Below are 19348 nucleotides of genomic sequence, written 5' to 3'. Positions count from 1 at the left end.
TACAGCATTAGTAGGGCTTTAATGTATATACCCTATAGATGAGCCATGGAAGCAGACACAAAATGTGGTGACTGGCAAATTACAGAATTAAACTTAACCAGATCATAATGGTATCAGTTTACACTCACTTTCAAGGTTGAATTTAGACATAAAAATTGCAGTTCCCCTGTCTCAGAGCTCCTCTGCATTCTCATAGAATGTTCCTGCCACCTTAAGAAGAAAGTGGACAATCAGGTACATTTAAAACATAAACTACAGTGTGTAAACAGACAGACAGCCTTAAAACTGGATAGCATTTCACTGCGGTACATAATGCAAATACTGACTAAATTTCCCAATGTTTACATGGGAAATACCCTGAATGGCAGTTATTAATTCCAGTAATGCCATAATATGAGATTTTGAATTTAAGACAACAGGTGTTTCAGCTGATGGGTTTTATGGCAAGACATGAACAGTAACAGCATTCTCCTGGAGAAACTGGCTGCTCATGGCTTGGGTAGACACATTTTTCACTGGGTCAAGCCTGTCTGTGTGGCCAAGCCCAAAGAGTTGTGTTGAATAGAGTTAAATCCAATTGGAGGCTGGCCACAAGTGGTGCTCCCCAGGGCTCAGTACTGGGGCCAGTTCTTTTTAATACTGTTATCAATGATCTGGATGAGGGGATTGAGTGCGCCCTCAGGAAGTCCTCAGACAGCACTAAGCTGAGCAAGAGTGTTGATCTCCTGGAGGGTAGGAAAGCTCTGCAGGGGGATGTTGGACAGTCTGACGAAGGGTGTGGAGCACAGCACAAGTCTTATTAGGAATGGCTGAGGGAACTGGGATTGTTTAATCTGGAGAAAAGGAGGCTCAGGGGAGACCTTGGTGTTCCCTACAACTACCTGAAAGGAGGTTGTAGTGAGATGGGTGTTGATCTCTTCTCCCAGGTAACAAGTTGTAGTAGTTTCAGCTCAGTCGTAAATCAGCCACGCAGTCCTTGCTCACTCCCCACCCTTTCCTCCCCAAGCTCCTGGAGAATAGAAAGAATGTAACTCCCATGGGTTGAGATAAGAGCAGTCCAGTAACTAAGGTATAACATAAACCACTACTGCTGCCACCAATAATAATAATGATAAGGGAAATAACAAGGGAAGAGTATATAATACCACTCGCTGACCGATACCTAGCCTGATCCAGCAGAGAACTTGCTGTTCCAGGTAGCTCTCAGTTTACATCCTGGGCATGACGTGCTGTGGTATGGAATACCTCTTTGGCTAGTTTGGGTCAGGTGTCCTGTCTCTGCTACCTCCTGGCTTCCCCTCCTCCCTGGCAGAGCATGAGACTCAGAAAGTCCTTGGTCAGACTAAACATTTGAGCAGTAACTAAAAACATTGGTGTTATCAATGGGGACTGTAGTGACAGGGCAAGGGGTAATGGGTTAAAACTTAAACAGGGGAAGTTTAGATTGGATATAAGGAGGAAGTTCTTTACTGTGAGGGTGGTGAGGCACTGGAATGGGTTGCCCAAGGAAGTTGTGAATGCTCCATCTCCAGTGGTGTTCAAGGCCAGGTTGGACAGAGCCTTGGGTGACATGGTTTAGTGTGAGGTGTCCCTGCCCATGGCAGGGGGGTTGGAACTAGATGATCTTAAGGTCCTTTCCAACCGTAACTATTCTATGAGTCTATTCTATGTAAACAAAACATCAGAGGAGTAATGACTTCTGTTATAAGCTTGTGGGATGGATTTATAAGAGAGGTGAAGAGTATTGATGCCCACCTACTTCAAGATTACTTCTCAGTGTATAAGGCAAAAATCCCATCTTGTATGCAAGGGTCATGGGAGGGAAGACACCAGCCAGCCTGTTCTCCATCAGGGAGACTGGCTAAAATTTAGACTTAAATGCTAGATGAAGACCTGATTTATTTATCCTTTACCCTTTCCTTCCCACTCATGGGTGAAGTGGTCACAAAACACATACTGCAAGTTATGTGAGGAAAGAGTAACCATGCCTCCAACCAGGTGGCAACTGCATCTACCTTTACTTAATCAGCAGCAAAAGACTGTTCTCCATTTAGGATCAGGCTTTTTTCTAGCTTCAAGAGTCAGAATATTCTCAATACTTTTAAGCAAAAGAAAACTAAGTTTTGTCTTCAAGAATATGTGTATCCATCCTTGTGTGTGTATATATATATGTAAGGTTCCTTTCCTCAAATGTCTGAGAATTCTGGGGGAGAAAAAACTGTCTTTTGCTTTATGTTGTAGCTTTTATTTTTCAGTTTTTTTTGACATTTCTAGAAAAAAAAAGTTTTATTTTTTGTTTTTATCTTCCACAGGAAAATTAATAAATATTAGAAAGATGTTTCTCACCTGCTCTGTTTTTTCAAGAAGGCAGAATAAGAAGGATCTACTTTTGTCTCTGACATTTGAATAGTACTTCAATACAGAGAATATTCTTTTTATTTCACTAAGTCTAAACCATCTCATACTTCTCATATCATCTGTAAAGATGTCAATGTGCAAACAGGAAGACTGGGATTCTGACTATGCACCAACCAAGTTGACCACTACAGCCATTTGTGGGAAGGAAGGGGTAAAGGAAATAAATCAGGTCCACATCTAGCATTTGAATCTTCATTTTAGACACTCTCTCTGATGGAGAGCAGGCTTGTTAGTTTCTTCTTCCTTTCTTCCTCATGACCCTTGCATGCAGATAGGATTTTTTCTTTTGAGAGAAGTCATGGAAGCAAATATCTTGGGACAGCATCTGCAGGTGGTTATACCAGTTAGCTCAGAAGTGAAAGGAACTAGCTGTTCTCATAACTGATCTGCAGATGGAACTGCGAAGAGGTACTTGGAAGGAAATGGCTAAAAAATGTGAGTTCCTTTGTTTTTTACCGTATTCTTTTAACTTAAGCCTGTTCAAAATCAGGGAAAAAAAAAAATATGCTAAATGGATTGTTAGAGTTTCTGAACAATGTTTTTGACAAGGAGATGCCTGGTTGAAAGTGAAGCCAGTTACAACATTACACTGTGTATAAAGAAGAACACAAAATCTATAATGTCTCCAGAACTGAATGTTCAAATTGTCTATGAATGCACATACTGGGAACTGAAAAGGTTTTCTTGTTACTTGTTTGCTATTTTGCCTTTACTCCACTTCATGTATTAGTAAATGGAAGAGTGCCAAAGGTGCAGAGAGTTACAAGGGAATGACCAAGAAGTCTGGTGGCATGCAGCCCTGCAACAGTCATTGGAGACAACAGATTCACTCCAGATTCAAGCATCTTCCCAGTGCACTCAGGTTTAAATCACTGCCATCTTAGGTGCCATATCTAATCACTGGAGCTCAATGGGTGTCTCCTGGCAGAAATTCATTCATGCTGTCTATTTGAATGCTGGATTAAGAGTTTATTTTACTGACAATCTGTGGAGGCAGAATGACCACACACATTCCTCAGGTGGCTGGAACAAATCCAGGAATTAATCCTTTTCAACCAGAATTGCTAAGCTATGACAGCAGTCCTCTGATCTGTAACAATGTGGTGGCTTTTTGTAGAATTTTGAGTGCTTGGCTACATTATATTGCTTTTTTTTATGATTTATTACTACATATTACATGATTATGTACCTGGGATGGTCCAGAAAGTTATTTAGTTTCTTATGAAGCAGATGGAATACATTACATTGAACAAAAGCTGGCACTAGCATTTGTTTTGTTCAATCCTGGAGCCAATTTACATGTTAAACTGGAGGATTCTGAAGGCAGAGGACACAGACACAGAGGCCACCTTCAGTCTATGTACAGCCATACCTATCCTGCCCATTTATTTAACCAATTAATTCTTTTCCATCCATTCTCCTTTCTCATCCACTTTTATTGTATCAGACATTATTTACTTTTGCCGTAAAAAAATGACTTATACAGATTAGAAGAAAGCAAGGATCATTTGAAGGATGGGTATAAGAAAATGAGGCTCAATTGCCTGCACTACAACAGGCTCTTTTCAGGATTTTGTTCAAACTAGTAAAAGCTACCTCTGTCTTAACTTTTGCATTTGTTTCAATGAGAACATAGTTGTTCTCAGCTTCGCAGCAATGATCAAAAATTTCTCTAATACACTGGGACTTGTAACTTGGGCTTGGTAAACAAAGGAATATAGGAACTTAGAGGGCAGTTTAGATGGGATTTAGAAACCTAAATCAAACAGTGTGATTGATAAAAACATCCACATAATAGTGTAGGCCCATAAAGATCTTCCTTTTGGACAGTGGTTACACAGGCACATGTATTTCTACCACTAGTATTAGAGTTATCACTGTCTTGACCTAGATGAGTAAGTCAGCATTTAGCTCCTACTTAAAAACATTTGGAATTCAAAGATCAGGTCAAGAAAAAGCAAAAAATTACAACAAAAGTACAACACTGAACACAGGGCACAGCACAGCTATTCAGAAATTAAGCTGCTGGATCCAGGTTTGGTATCCTAATTTAGTGTTAGCCTGTGCACAGAGGAAGTGGCAAAACTAGATATAGTGTTCTCAGGTTGATGGGGCTTAAACATACATCTTCATGCTATGAACGTCTTAACTACCAAGCCATAGCAGATACTGAAGTGCCCCTTGCCTTTATTACAGAAGTTGTACCAACACACATTAAATAACCCAAAGGATTCTTGGAGCAAATAGAGAAAGCAAAAAAGGAAAACTTGGTAACTCACTGATGGGTGCTTGTTCCTCTGAGGGAAGGAACTGGTTTTGGTATATTCATAGAATCATAGAATAGTTAGGCTTGGAAAGGACTTTAAGATCATCTAGTTTCAACCCCCCTGCCGTGGGCAGGGACACGTCACACTAAACCATCTCACCCAAGGCTCTGTCCAACCTGGCCTTGAACATCACCGGAGATGGAGCATTCACAACTTCCTTGGGCAACCCATTCCAGTGCCTCACCACCCTTTACAGTAAAGAATTTCCTCCTTATAGCCAATCTAAACTTCCCCTGTTTAAGTTTTAACCTGTTTTCCCTTGTCCTGTCAATACAGTCCCTAATGAAGAGTCCCTGCCCAGCATCCTTATAGGCCCCCTTCAGATACTGGAAGGCTGCTATGAGGTCTCCACGCAGCCTTCTCTTCTCCAGGCTCAACAGCCCCAACTTCCTCAGCCTGTCTTCATATGAGAGGTGCTCCAGTTCCCTGATCATCCTCGTGGCCCTTCTCTGGACTTGTTCCAACAGTTCCATGTCCTTTTTATGTTGAGGACACCAGAACTGCACACAATACTCCAGGTGAGGTCTCACGAGAGCAGAGTAGAGTGTCAGGATCATCTCCTTCGACCTGCTGGTCACACTCCTTTTGATGCAGCCCAGGATATGGTTAGCTTTCTGGGCTGCAAGGGCACACTGACTTTCTTATTGAACAACACCCCCAAGTCCTTCTCCGCAGGGCTGCTCTGAATCTCTTCTCTGCCCAACCTGTAGCTGTGCCTGGGATTGCTCAGACCCAGGTGTAGGACCTTGCACTTGGCATGGTTAAACTTCATGACGTTGGCATCATCCCACCTCACAAGCGTGTCGAGGTCCCTCTGGATGGCATTCCTTCCCTCCAGGGTATCAACATACCACATAGCTTGTTGTCATCAGCAAACTTGCTGAGGGTGCACTCAATCCCACTGTCCATGTCAGCGACAAGATGTTGAACAAGACCAGTCCCAACACTGATCCCTGAGGGACACCACTCATTACTGGTCTCCACCCGGACATTGAACCATTGACCACAAATCTTTGAGTGCGGCCATACAGCAAGTTCTTTATCCACCGAGTGGTCCATCCATCAAATTGATGTCTCTCCAATTTAGAGACAAGGATGTTGTGTGGGACAGTGTCGAACGTTTTGCACAAGTCCAGGTAGATGACATCAACTGCTCTACCCTTGTCCAGCAGTTCTGTAGCCTCATCATAGAAGGCCACCAAATTGGTCAGGCAGGATTTCCCCTTAGTGAAGCCATGCTGGCTGTCACCAAGCCCCTTGTTGTTTTTCATGTGCCTTAGCATGCCTTCCAGGAGAATCTGCTCCAAGATTTTGCCAGGCACAGAGGTGAGACTGACTGGTCTGTAATACCCTGGGTCATCCATTTTCCCTTTCTTGAAAATGGGGGTTATATTTCTCTTTTTCCACTATCAGGAACTTCACCTGACGGCCATGATTTTTCAAATATGATGGCCAGTGCCTTCACAACTTCATTTGCCAGCTCCTTCAGGACCCACAGATGGATTTCATCAGGTCCTATGGACTTGTGCACATTCAGATTTTTAAGATGGTCTTGAACCAGATCCTCTCCTACACTTGGGCCAAGGTCTTCATTCTCACAGTCCCTTCGTCTGCTTTCCAAGACTTGGGTGGTGCGGTCATATCCTTTGCCAGTGAAGACCGAGGCAAAGAAGTCATTAAGAACCTCAGCCTTCTCCAAATCCAGGGTAGCCAGTTCTCCCGAGAGCTTTCTGAGGGGTCCTACATTGTCCCTAGTCTGTTTTTTATTTGCTATGTACCTATAGAATCCCTTCATGTTATCCTTAACATCCCTAGCCAAGTTTAGTTCTAACTGGGCCTTAGCTTTCCTAACCTGGTCCCTAGCTTCCCGGACAACATCCCTGTACTCTTCCCAGGCTGACTGTCCTTGCTTCCACTTTTTATAAGCCTCTTTTTTTCATTTGAATTTTCCTCAGGAGCAACTTATCCATCCAAGGAGGTCTCCTGTCCTCCCTGCTACACTTCCTTCTAGGTGGGACGCAACACTCCTGAGCTTGTAAATTTTATTATATTATAAATATTTTCTACTTAGTCCTAAAGATACATCATATTCTTTGGAGTTCATAGCTCTCCTGTCAGAGATACAGTCAAAGTCAGTGTTGTTCCTGCAACACCCCTCTGCTCTTCACAGCCTGGCATTTTTCAGCTGTAACACTATGAACAGAGGGGTCCTATATTTTCAGCCTGCTTCTCATTTATTCCCTTGTAAAGAGAAAACATGAAACTTTCAGACTAGATCTCTCTTCTCCCAAGTGTGTTCTTTGTCAAAATGGGCTGCTCTGGTGTTTTTTGTCAGCTATACTTAACCATACTCAAAGAACAAGTAAGCAGGTTTTTACAAAAGTGCTTATGACAAAACCTGTTAAGGGAAGACACAGTATTTTAGACAAACCTCTCTCTCCAGTGTTTCTTAGTCACTGCTGTCTTGTGTAGTTTATTCTGAGTTCATATCTAAACCCTTTTACCCAATTAGGCCTTTCTTTTAAGCACTTGAATTCTTTTCATTTACCTGTAGTAAAACCTGTCTGGAAGCACTTTATTAGCTTTGAAATAATTTACCTACACTGCATAAATGTTATTTGTGTCACTGTCTCCTGAGTTCATTAATCCTGGAGTCATTCTCATAGTGGCATTGTCCCCAGTAACAAAATATATTTCAGCCTTCAGGTCTTATCTACTAATGTTAGCCCATGTGTGGCAAGCAATTCCATTTACTTGTTCTTGTCTATTCAAAACACTAGCTTTGAATAGCTGCTTTGAATAGGCAAGAAAAAACATCCTACTCATAGCCGCAGGGTGGAAGTGGCTCAAGTGCCAGTGTCTACTGCCATTTTACATGCTCAGGGATATTAAAGATGTCCTTATGAGGCTAGCTGCTATGACCTGAGACCTAAGTGAAATCCTTCTATAATGGCAGCTGGATGACCAAACCAGCTCAGGTGGAATCAGACCCAGCATGGGACAAATAAATCAAGGTCTTGCTCATATTTTACAGTGAGAGGTGGCTTGGAACTCTGTGGTTTTTTGACTCCTTTTGGGGAAAGAGAGAAGACTCCATTCTGTTTCAGAAAAAGGATTGTGTCTACAAACGCTAGACCAGCTTGGAACTCATGGGGCAATTGTGAAGACAGTTGCATTGGTAAAGGGGTGGTCAGTGTGATACAGGGTTAACCAATGTACAAGGCGGTTAGAGGAATTCACTTGCTGAAACAAAATTATTGTCTGTACCTATCATGCCTACTGAGCAGAACAAAGGCACTAACTATTGATACGGAAAAGCAGAAACCTGGTTCTATTGATAAGGAAAAGCAGACGCCTGATAAGGGGGAGAAGCAGATGGTTTATGGCTGGGACACCGACCAAACCCTAAGGCCATACATGAAGACTAAAAGGTGAAAAGTTTAAGAAGACTTATTTACTTCATCTTGAAGACCCCTACCCACAGGAGGAAGACTCATTTACTTCATCTTGAGACCCCTGCCCATGACCAGAGGGGGGTACTGCGCAGGCGCAAAGGACCTTCTAGCTCATTATAATATGAAGCGGGGTTAGATACTAAATATGTATAGGCATATTGATAACCTAATGAATATGTATAACTTAAGAGAATAAATGTAGAGGGAAAAATGACTCTGGGTGTGCATACTTTGGAGGAACTATCCCCATGCACCTCAGCACTGAATAAAAAGCATACCTACTTTACAACTTTTAACGAGTTGTGGAGTCAATCCGTGTATCAAGTGGTGTTTTGAGCACTGGCAGAACAGTCAGGTTAGGCAAATAGAAAACAGAGCAAAGAAAATAAATGGTATCATTGACCTTTGCTCTGTTCTGATGTGAGAATGGACACTGGCATCTAATTTGGTAGGCTGAATTTCATTCTAATCAACTACTATTTCTGTACCTCATAGCAGCCTTCCAGTATCTGAAGGGGGCCTATAGGGATGCTGGGGAGGGACTCTTCATTAGGGACTGTAGAATCATAGAATCATAGAATAGTTAGGGTTGGAAGGGACTTTAAGATCATCTAGTTCCAACCCCCCCGCTGTGGGCAGGGACACCTTACGCTAAATCATATCACCCATGGCCTCATCCAACCTGGTCTTGAACACTGCCAGGGATGGAGCATCCACAACCTCCCTGGGCAACCCATTCCAGTGCCTCACCACCCTAACAGGAAAGAATTTCCTCCAATCTAAACTTCCCCTGTTTAAGTTTTAATCCGTTACCCCTTGTCCTATCACTACAGTCCCTAATGAAGAGTCCCTCTCCAGCATCCCTATAGGCCCCCTTCAGATACTGGAAGGCTGCTAGGAGGTCTCCACGCAGCCTTCTCTTCTCCAGGCTGAACAGCCCCAACTTTCTCAGCCTGTCACTGTAGTGATAGGACAAGGGGTAATGGGTTAAAACTTAAACAGGGGAAATTTAGATTGGCTATAAGGAGGAAATTCTTTCCTGTTAGGGTGGTGAGGCACTGGAATAGGTTGCCCAGGGAGGCTGTGAATGTTCCATCGCTGGAAGTGTTCAAGACCAGGTTGGACAAGGCCTTGGGTGATATGATTTAGTGTGAGGTGTCCCTGCCCATGGCAGGGGGGTCGGAACTAGATGATCTTAAGGTCCTTTCCAACCCTAACTATTCTATGATTCTATGATTTCTCTAAATCATTTTACCACATAGGTCTCTTTCTGTACCTTCTACTTCTGTTGATCTAAGAAATTATCTTCAAATTTACTAGGCACTATTTTCTCCCTTAAAATAAGTTTAGCATTCTTCTAAATTCTAAATCTAAATTCTTCTAAAACATCAGGGTTTTTCTAAACTGAATGTCAGTATGTTCAAAATTAAGGGTCACAGTGAAAGGATGTTCAATTGGTTTTGAACTGAATGTTAATAGCAGCCTGATGCCTAAAATAAGTGTCTCCTGATATAAATTTCAGTCAGCTTATACTGCTGTCCAGCCTAGCTCATCTTTGTTGGCAAGTACTTGTGACATTCTTCTCATTCTTCATGTCATATTGGTACTGTCCTTCTTCCAGCAAATGTGAATGAATGTCTTCAATATGACTGTAACTGTTTAAAAATCTTTCCAATCAAATCAGAAATCAGAACCATCCCCAGGTCAGTTTAATTTTCTCTGGCTTTCTTGGAGAGGTGGAGAGGTGAAAGCACAGCAGGATGCTAGCATTCAGTAAGATCAGGTTGAAAATCATATCGGAGAAATGAGGAAAACAGTAGGAGCAAGGAGGTGAAAAAATTAATTCACAGAAAAGAAAATAAGGAGAGTCTTTATAATTACTTATATAGCAATGGAACAAAAAAAAAAAGAGAGTGTGAACTTCTGGAGACTGAGAAACAAATATGATGATATTAAGGTCCTTTCCAACCCTAACTATTCTATGATAACAAACGCAAAAAAAAAAACCAGCTTTGAAATGGCACTGAGCAGCTAAGCAATCTATGAGGTCTTAAAGTATAAGGTTCTTGACAGGGACATAGCAAAAAAGAGGTTTTATCTGGGAACTCAAGGGTGGTAAGTAGAATCACTTCATAGATGCTTATGGAGAACTAATATAGCAAGGGTGTTGTAGGCGAAGGGACAGTTTACATAACGTGATATAACAGCACTGTATTTTTTACTGTGTTGGATAAAATGTAGTTATACAATTGAAGAAACTCTTCAAATGTTTCTTTTGAAACCAGTTGCTAGTTCAAACCTTCAAGTGTAATGCTATCCTTTTATATTTTTATGATTTTTATCATAATCTGCAGTTTCACAAAGGTGCCATGTGATCTGGGGTACATTGGGAGAAGCAAGGTGAGTATCAACATGACGTCAGTGGTACGGTTAAGAACAAACAAAAAGCCATTTACCACACCAAGCCTCTAAACTGCATTCACAGCTTTGGGTGGACTTCAGCCAGCCTGAATTTGGTTCACATTCATGCCAGATTTATTTTACTATGGTTTGGATACAAAAATTGAGTGAAAGTAGGGCATTTCCAAGACTCAAACCCAAAGCTTAAAGTGAAACTTGGAGCATGTGAACCTTTGCAACTTGAAACCAAAGAAAATGTTTGTGTGAACCCTTGCTAAGTAAGCCTGCTGTGTTTCAGAGAAGCTCTAATAAAAACCACACTGCCATGAATCACTGAATATTCCGCACTTTGACTTGGTAAATTTATGTAAGTTCCATGACAGTCCTTTTAAAGAGTTCATTTTTCACTGAGCTCTGAGCCAAATCATGAAGTCGTTGATGAGTTTTGCTAAATCCTCACCCAACCTAATCCGACTAAAGTTAGAGGGAGATTTGACTGAGTAGGACAAAATAAAAACTGAGTCAGGGTTTGGACTTTGGCACAGTAGCTTGAATTTATAGTTTATTTTTAGAGCTTGAATAAATCTATCTCCACTAATGAGTATTAAATACAAACAAGTTAAAGAAAACTGTTCAAATCTGGTGAAAGACCAGATTCATACTGTTTTCTCAACCTGCTCTCAGTCATGTTTGTATACATTATGGGAAGGTCTTTAATGACGTAGTTAGTGCTATTTTTTTTCTCACAAATCTTCTGTTAAGGACTGCTCTGGCCACAGACAAGTGCTATGTAATTAATGAAGATATTTTCTGCTGAGGTTTCTGTATTTTTTTAGACACTGAAAGATGTTCAGTGAATTGGATGAGTGGACTTGTTAAAGGAACTGAGCATTTTCTTCTAGAGGTAAATTTCCCTCTATCTCTGCTCTCAGTTTTTGTAATGCCAGGGAAAATATTTTTTGCCGCCTTCTCAGTTGATCAGTAACTGTGTTCCTCTTTTCTTTAAACTTAAATACTGGGAAATTCTGAGAATTGAGCTGTGACACCCCTACTGCTGCACTGACACTGGCAACATGAGCCTGCCCTCGTCCTGCCTTGATTCCATTAAAGGATGAGCTCTAGGTGTACATTGTCTCTCCATCCAAACCCAACTCATTCAAGGTGATACCTAGAACTAAGCACACATTGCAGAATGAACCTATCACTGCTTCCTCCCTCTATTTTCTTGCCCAGCAGTACCAGTTTCTCATCCAGGTTCCTCCTGTAGTAAACAGTAGGGGCAAGCTCAGCTTGCTGTTTTCTGCTTTACAGCCTCTTCTTTACTTTCTCACATCTTCCTTCAATCTTTGATATCTTCCTATCACCTGCCAGTCTTTCAGGCCCATGTCCAGTTACTTCATAGGATTTCAGTTTGTTTTCTGTTTCAGTTCTAGTCACAATTCCCACCATTCCAGTCATCCACTCATACCAGCCTAATTTTTTCATAACTCCCTTGCCACCACCTTATTCTGGCTTTTATCTTTTCATGATCCAAAACCACACATCTGAAGTCTCCCTCTTCCACTCTGCCTGATTGCCTTCAATGACCTCAACATCCTTTTTTATTTTTGGAGGTTGCTTCTCCATCTGGAATCAGTCGTGAGGATGGGAGGTGAGGGCGTAGGTGGAATCCAGTTTTGTCCTTCTTGCTGGGCAAGGCAACAGAGTGGGGAAGCATCTTTCATTGACATATTTCAATGTCTTTCTAATATATTGTCTGTAGGGTTGCCTTCTGTCAGGAAAAGCTGAAATGTTCAAGCACGATTGGTAAGCATATATTCACTGTAGATCCTGGAAGCTAAAATGAAAAGCACCGAGAATTGTGAACTGAATTTGTTGCTGGTGGTGGTTTTTTTCCCCAAGAGCTTATAATCTGGGAGAATCAACATGGGTTGATCACCAGAGCTCAGCAAGCACTGCACAGATCCACATGAGCTTCTACTCGTTCTGATTTCCCATGTACTGAGCACAAGGAGGCTAATGCTACTTTAACAAAACAATGAACAGAAGTTACTAACATTAAAATCCCCACACTTTTCCTATTTCCCCCAACTCATACTCTAAAAGGTCTGAATAATTTGATTGCCGTTACCAAAAATTCAGCCTGAGGCAGTCAAAGTCATGGAAAATTTCGGTCCAAATGGCTAATGTTCTGGCAAAGTTATAAGCAGCTGAAAACTGTATTGTATAACAGCACCCATCAGACAACCTGAATAATATGGAGTGCTACCAGCCAGACCTAAAATTAGAACTGGACAGGAATGAGTTTTCCCATAGCCTCCAAAATTTTTTTTCAGCTGTGCATTGGCACAAGCCCAACAGCTTTTGAGGTTTTAATGGGAAAGAGACAACAAACCATCAAACCCTCTCCTATTTACTTGGTGATCAGAGAATTCACTTACACCCTCCATTTCCTGGGGATGAACCCTGAATATAGATCTTTGCATGAACTTCCATTAGCACTGCCCAGTATAGATGCTTCAGGTTGTATATTTATTACTCATTGATCCAGAGAAAGGCTCTGAATTTCAATGCACAAAGATATTCTGGTGTTTCATCCTCACAAAGCTTGATGCTTTTAGGTTCCAGACCTCAATCTCTAGTTAGACAGTCAGAAGAATCCCCTGGACTATTAAAAGTCCTCTGTGAGTCAGGCTGATCATGAATTAAATGGATTCCCAGGCTTCCTTTCTCACTCAGCAATGGGGCTTGCTTTTTTGTGGTTTTAACCAGAAATTTTATCCTTGACATGAGGTATCTTTTCTACGCAGTTTTGGCCAAATCTGAAAGTTCATCTTCTGACAGATCAATGCTGTTCTAAAAGAATTTGTGAATCTATTTCTAGAAAACATTGGGAAAAAAAACCCAACCCACCACCAACCACCAAAAACAAGATGAAAAACCCCAGTGCTCTGAAGTCTGTGGGTGTAGCTCCAGGGACATTATAGCATGAAAATTGTCATGTCTCTTTGGCACCCCACACACATTACTGTCTCAATAGAGGTCATTGTGCACCTTTTTGTTGCTGTGTCTGAGAGAACTTTAAGAGGTTTAAGTTAATAAATAATAGCAAAGATTTTGCCATGAAATCAAACCAGAGCCTGTTAATGTTCTGTGTTTGTTTTGGATGCTACAGCTGGATGCTTGCATTCCTGGTAAAGAAGAATCCCTGGAGATAACCTCTACTACTAACCACAGTGCTCTGCCACTCCCAATGGTGTAGTGTATTTCTGTTTTGCCCTAAAATTTTCAGGTAAACAAACACTACAGCAGTAGTGTCCCACATATATTCACTATTACTTTTTCCTCTATAGACTCACAATAAAGCAAAATATAACCAAATACATTATTACTGACAGTCTAATAGAGGAAAACATGTACAGAAAGTCAGCCTTGTGCAGCAACTGTGAGAAAAAAAAAGCAATGAGCATGTTAGTGGTCCAATATGCAATAAAGCGTCCTTCCCAGAAGAAACTAAGTAAAGAATCACATTATTAGCTGGACAAGCTTAGTAGTGTCACGAGTCTCTTCAGAAGCAAGGATAATAATTTTCTTTTTTTCTGGTTGCTTAAATATGGTATGTTACATGATTTCTGTAACACCGGGGAAAGGATGAGGCTAGAGTTTAGAGAGTGCATTGCTGACATCTGGTGGAGATAGAGTTTAAACTGTAAAAAAAAAAACCTGTAAAACTTTAACTAATGTTTATATTGTCACAGAATAATTCCCTTTAAATGAAGACTCAGGAGGATTAGAACTGTAGAAATGTGGAAGACGGGAATATATAATTTATGAAATCTAGAAAATGCGGGCCTTTTCTGTTATTTGTTGCACTGGGATCCTGGGTATTCATAGCTTTTTCACTAAATGCATTCAAAGGTCTTGGGGCTACCCCAAAACAAAGAATGTGTGAAGTCTTGAACAACTTGAATATTTCTACAGTTACACCTAAATTGTTCATGGATGGTTTTGCAATAGATCTGCAATGAGAATATGATCTTACAACTGTATAAGAAAACTATTCCTTTAAATTAACTTGTGTGAATGAATAATGTATCCTGAAAATGATAATAAAATAATGATTGTTATCCCATTACCATTCAAATCACAACCAATGAAATATAATGCACTTTCCCCATGCCAAAGCTTCAAAAAGAATAGACCCATTTTCTCAAACTTCCATGTTTCTTGCTGATAAACTAAAACCCTAAGAAATTAAAAGCTTTCTGTTCCCAAAACTGAGAAAGAAGGGTTTGTTTTTTTCTGTTTTTCAGAATCCTTTCATGCAAAGAAAATTCAGAAAAATGCTTGATGGAAAATCATTGTTGAAAATAATTATTTTATATTTTCAAATTATGGAGTTATCAGGAAAACAAATAGAGACTTTTCAGGCATCCATGATAAGACAGTCCCTAAAATTCTATGTAGTTCTGAATCTTAGAAAAGTTGAAAGGTTTTATTTATGCACAGCTATTTGATGTTAAAATCCCTACCTTATATAGTCTTCCTCAGAACTGAGACATATAAAATGCCCATCCCATCCCCGCAGTCTGATTTGTTTTGTCAGGAATTGGAATTTCTTAAGCCAGAATCTGGGTATAACTGTATATCCCGCACCAAGGAAGCTGACACCTCTGCTTCTGGCTGTTTATAGCAGCATTTAACATGAACTAGTTGTTTGCCAGACTCATGGGGAGGTTGGAGTTGTGTTGGAATTACAGAAGTTGTGAAATATTTAAAAAATTGGATCTTGGCTGTTACTTAATGGCAAAAGAAAACAATATGGTTGGCATGGGAACGCAAAAGATTTGAGCAGTGAGTTTGCTGTGTTTCACAGCGCTGGTTGTGACAGATGTTACCAGGGAGCCTCGCACACAGCAGGGCAGCATGCTGACGGAGAAAAAAAACGGAGGCTGCTGCCAGGAATGAGATGGCAGCAGGTGGACAGATCTCTGTGCAACAGTTCCTGAGAGGCTAGGACCCAGCTATGAGTGCTAGGGAGTCATTCTTCCTCAGCAGAAGGGTAGTCTACCACATCATTATTTTTCAGATTAAATGAAAGCACAGAAGAATGGGTGAGCTGAATTTCACATTGCAAAAATCAAACTGGAATTTCTCTCTGGTGCAGCCCTTCTGGAGCCAATTGAATTTTTCTAGGAGAGGATCTGGCTAAATGAGTTTGGAGGGAAGGTTAAACATTCTTCTTTTATTATCCTACCCTGTACCATTACAGGGTTCTTTTGCTTGGCTAACATAAAACCAGTTCTAATGCTAAAATAATTAGAAAGCTAGTATATTTGCTGTTTCAATATGAATAGTCCATGACATATGTCTCTGTGGAAACCTTTTGTACATGTTAGATACTGTCTGTCAGCCATATTTTTCTCTAATTCTCTGCTATTTTTAATATCATTTTAACCTTTTTATGTATGCTCAGTATATGCCCCTGCCAAAATGGTATATTACAGGTTACACAGTCAGCAACACCTAGAGCTAAGGTTGCCAAGAATCTTCTACGGTATAATACTATTTCCAGTTGCTTATAGCTTTTCTGAACTCTAACAGTATAGGCATAAAATATCTCATGTTTCTCTCAAACTAGATATTCATTTTGACTAGCTTATCAAAAAAGGCTGGGTTTTTTTGTTGGGTTGTTTGGTTGGTTGGTTTTGTTTGTTTGATTGTTTTATTTAGCTATTTTTTCTTAAAGTAGAATTAGATCAAAGAGATTTTTTATTTTGAATGTTCTTCTTGGCCTATCTTTCTATTCATTCCCAAGCTTTTCAGGTAGACTGTTAGGTCACTCAATTAAGCCTCTGATTACTGTGATATTGTTAAGCAAAGCATTTCTTTCATGATTTTATATATGTTGCCTTGTGGTCCCCAAGATTGCTCTCATCAAGTCCTTCCTTTACCCTTCTGCAAGTCTATTCTACATGTTCTTTCCCATGGCACAACCTCACAAGCAGAAAGCAAAGCATACATCGTTTGTTCTGGACAAGGCCTATGGTATAGTTGTGCAGAGGCAGATGCAAATGACACAGTCAAAAACTCCCATCTCCTCTTGCTCCCAGTTATTTGATATATGCATGGAGGATGAAATACTGAGCAATTCTGTGTGTGTATTTGAGGATTTTATCTCCAGCAAAAGTCATTTTGGTTGATCTGAAACTTCAGGGACCGGTTTATTAGCTGAGTCAAAGTTAGTGACTGCTCTGGACAGAATGAAAAACTTCAAAATGGTTAATTCACTGGGTTCCTGAAGTAGTTTAAATAACTTAAAAAATGGATTGTAGAGAGTGCACCCACACACTGACGATGAGAGGATCATAGCACCTCAGCTACAACAACCTAAGTTCAAATATATTCCCCACTTGATTAGGATCCATTTTGAAATTTTCCCTCTTTCATTCCACATTTATGCCCCAAATCCTAGGCAACAGAATAATCCAGTTTCTGGCTTCATTCAGGGTTTATTCCATCCCAAACAGGTCAACTTCAGGGTGAAAGACTGAGAATGAGAGATGTTTCTCCTTAAGTAAGTACAGTATATGAGCTCGGCAAAACAAATCATTACTCCTAATAAAGGGCAAGAACAGACTCTACACTTTCTACACTGGATTTCAGAAAACCCTCTGAGATCACCAAGATTAATGTAAATTTATGATAATTAGGAAATTTAGAGAAACTCACATCTCAGATGGAGTATCTTCTCATTTTCTAAATGAAGTCCAGTACTGAAAGTGATGACCCTGCCAAATATGCCTGAAGTAGAGCAAAATATGACCTACTGATGGAAGGAGTACTCATGTCAATCTGTGGGAAAAAAAAAAAAATCTTGTTTGAATTGTGTCCTCACAGGGAAAGAGAAATTAGGAAAAAGTCTAAAAATCTGATGAAACCCAGCTCCCTTCTGTATCCTTTCAGACATGACAACCCTGAAGCTCAAAATAAAAAATAAAATAAAAAGAAAAAAAAAAAAGGAAAAGGAAAAGAAAAAGAAAAAGGAAATGAAAAAAAGGAAAAGAAAAAGGAAAAGGAGAAAAAAAGAAAAAGAAAAAAAGAAAAATAAAAAGTAGAATCTCCAGAAAATACGTTTGCATTAATAGGGAAACATTCACAGGACTTACCTTACTGGGGCTTTTTGAGTCACTATAAGCAAATATTCATGCAGTGACCTGAAAGTTCTTAAGCCTCCATTTCATCTAAAGGTTTATTGCAAATTACACAAAAGAATAGTGTGCTATGGTAACAATATTCAGCATAAATGTGTACAGAAAGAGGCCTCACTCAAATCTTCATTGATACAACAAATATTTAACTGCACACCACCAGAGCTCAGTAAGAAACAAAAAGAAGCTAACATTTCCAGGGAAAGCATGCTTGATAGAGATGTCTTTTGCCACACAACAAACTATGACCTGATAAAAAGCAATGACAGAAACAACAAAAGTATGTGTATATGCATAAATCCACACACACTGTTCAACTGGTTTGTTGAGAAAGATACCTTTTTGTCACAATGATGTAGTGCTTTGATCTTGCCCCATTACAAAAGATCATACCATCTCATCAGTGTGCCATTGTCAATGACAGCTGTGGGTCACAATTCCAAGGAATGATACTAGTTCCCTTTCAAGCATGTCTACATGATTCTTGGAACATATGAAAACATGACAGTTGCCTCTTCTGATTCATAGTCTAAATCTGCTGTTTAAAGAAATTCTAACACCACATAAGAAATACATGACCCATAGCAGTGCCGATGAGAAAACTGCTTAACTTTCTTTCCTTTTAGAATTTACAAAAGTATGTTTCAGTTAACAAAATTAAGTATTGATAATGAACGAGGAAGTTGTAGAAATAAAAAGATTTAGGTATAGATTGTAAGTAAGGGGAAAATTCTACAATGCTTCATGTGAATATAAAGACCTAAAACAATATAAAAAGACAAGAATCTAACCACTGCATGATACATTTGAAGCTTTTGCAAAATATAATTAAATCATATTAGTATAATATTTTACAAATTAGTGTGCCCTTTTAGTTCAGCACAGTTAATAAATAGGAAATAGATGGCATAGTACAAAAGATATGTAGTCTTGAGGTAGAAGTGAAAAGGCTAAGTTTGTTTGTACAGCTCTTTTTAATTTAAAAAGCTCTATGCTGTGCCAATCATCAAATCAGTGATATCACAGCAGTAACCATGAAAAAGCTTGTAATTGAGAAACATCAAACAATATTATCTAAAGCCAAGCAACTTTTGCAGACAAAAGTCTTGCTCTTGTTGCAGTGACAAGTTAAATAACACCCAGATCAGAAACAAATAGAAAACATAAGATTTCCAGGCTGTTGGAAAAAGTGAGGTTCTAAGTATGACAATGAGCAGTAATAGGAAACATTATAGGTGTCATTGTTAGAACAGCTGGGGAAACTTGAGGAAGCAGATGATTGATATATCAAGGTTATCAGAAATGAAAAGGAGGATTTGATATAATGAATGACATAGAGAGAAAAGCTAACCCGCAGAGCAACACAAATTATTAGATGAGAGAAATAAGGGTTGAAAAATATGAGAGCAGTCAAGCAAGATTTGGAGACAGATTAGAAAAAATAACACAGAAGAAAAACAACTCAAGGGGGAGAGGGGAGAAACAAGTTTTATTAAATATGAACAAAAAAGCAAACTCATTTCAACAGAAGTAGGAA

Source organism: Pezoporus flaviventris, unplaced genomic scaffold (genome assembly GCF_033815535.1).
Source record: "Pezoporus flaviventris isolate CSIRO_AGI_PZ_B2104156 unplaced genomic scaffold, CSIRO_AGI_Pfla_v1 ptg000031l, whole genome shotgun sequence".
NCBI classification, from domain to species: domain Eukaryota; kingdom Metazoa; phylum Chordata; class Aves; order Psittaciformes; family Psittacidae; genus Pezoporus; species Pezoporus flaviventris.
The sequence above is the reverse complement of the archived record's forward strand: the minus strand, read 5'-3'. Positions refer to the sequence as shown.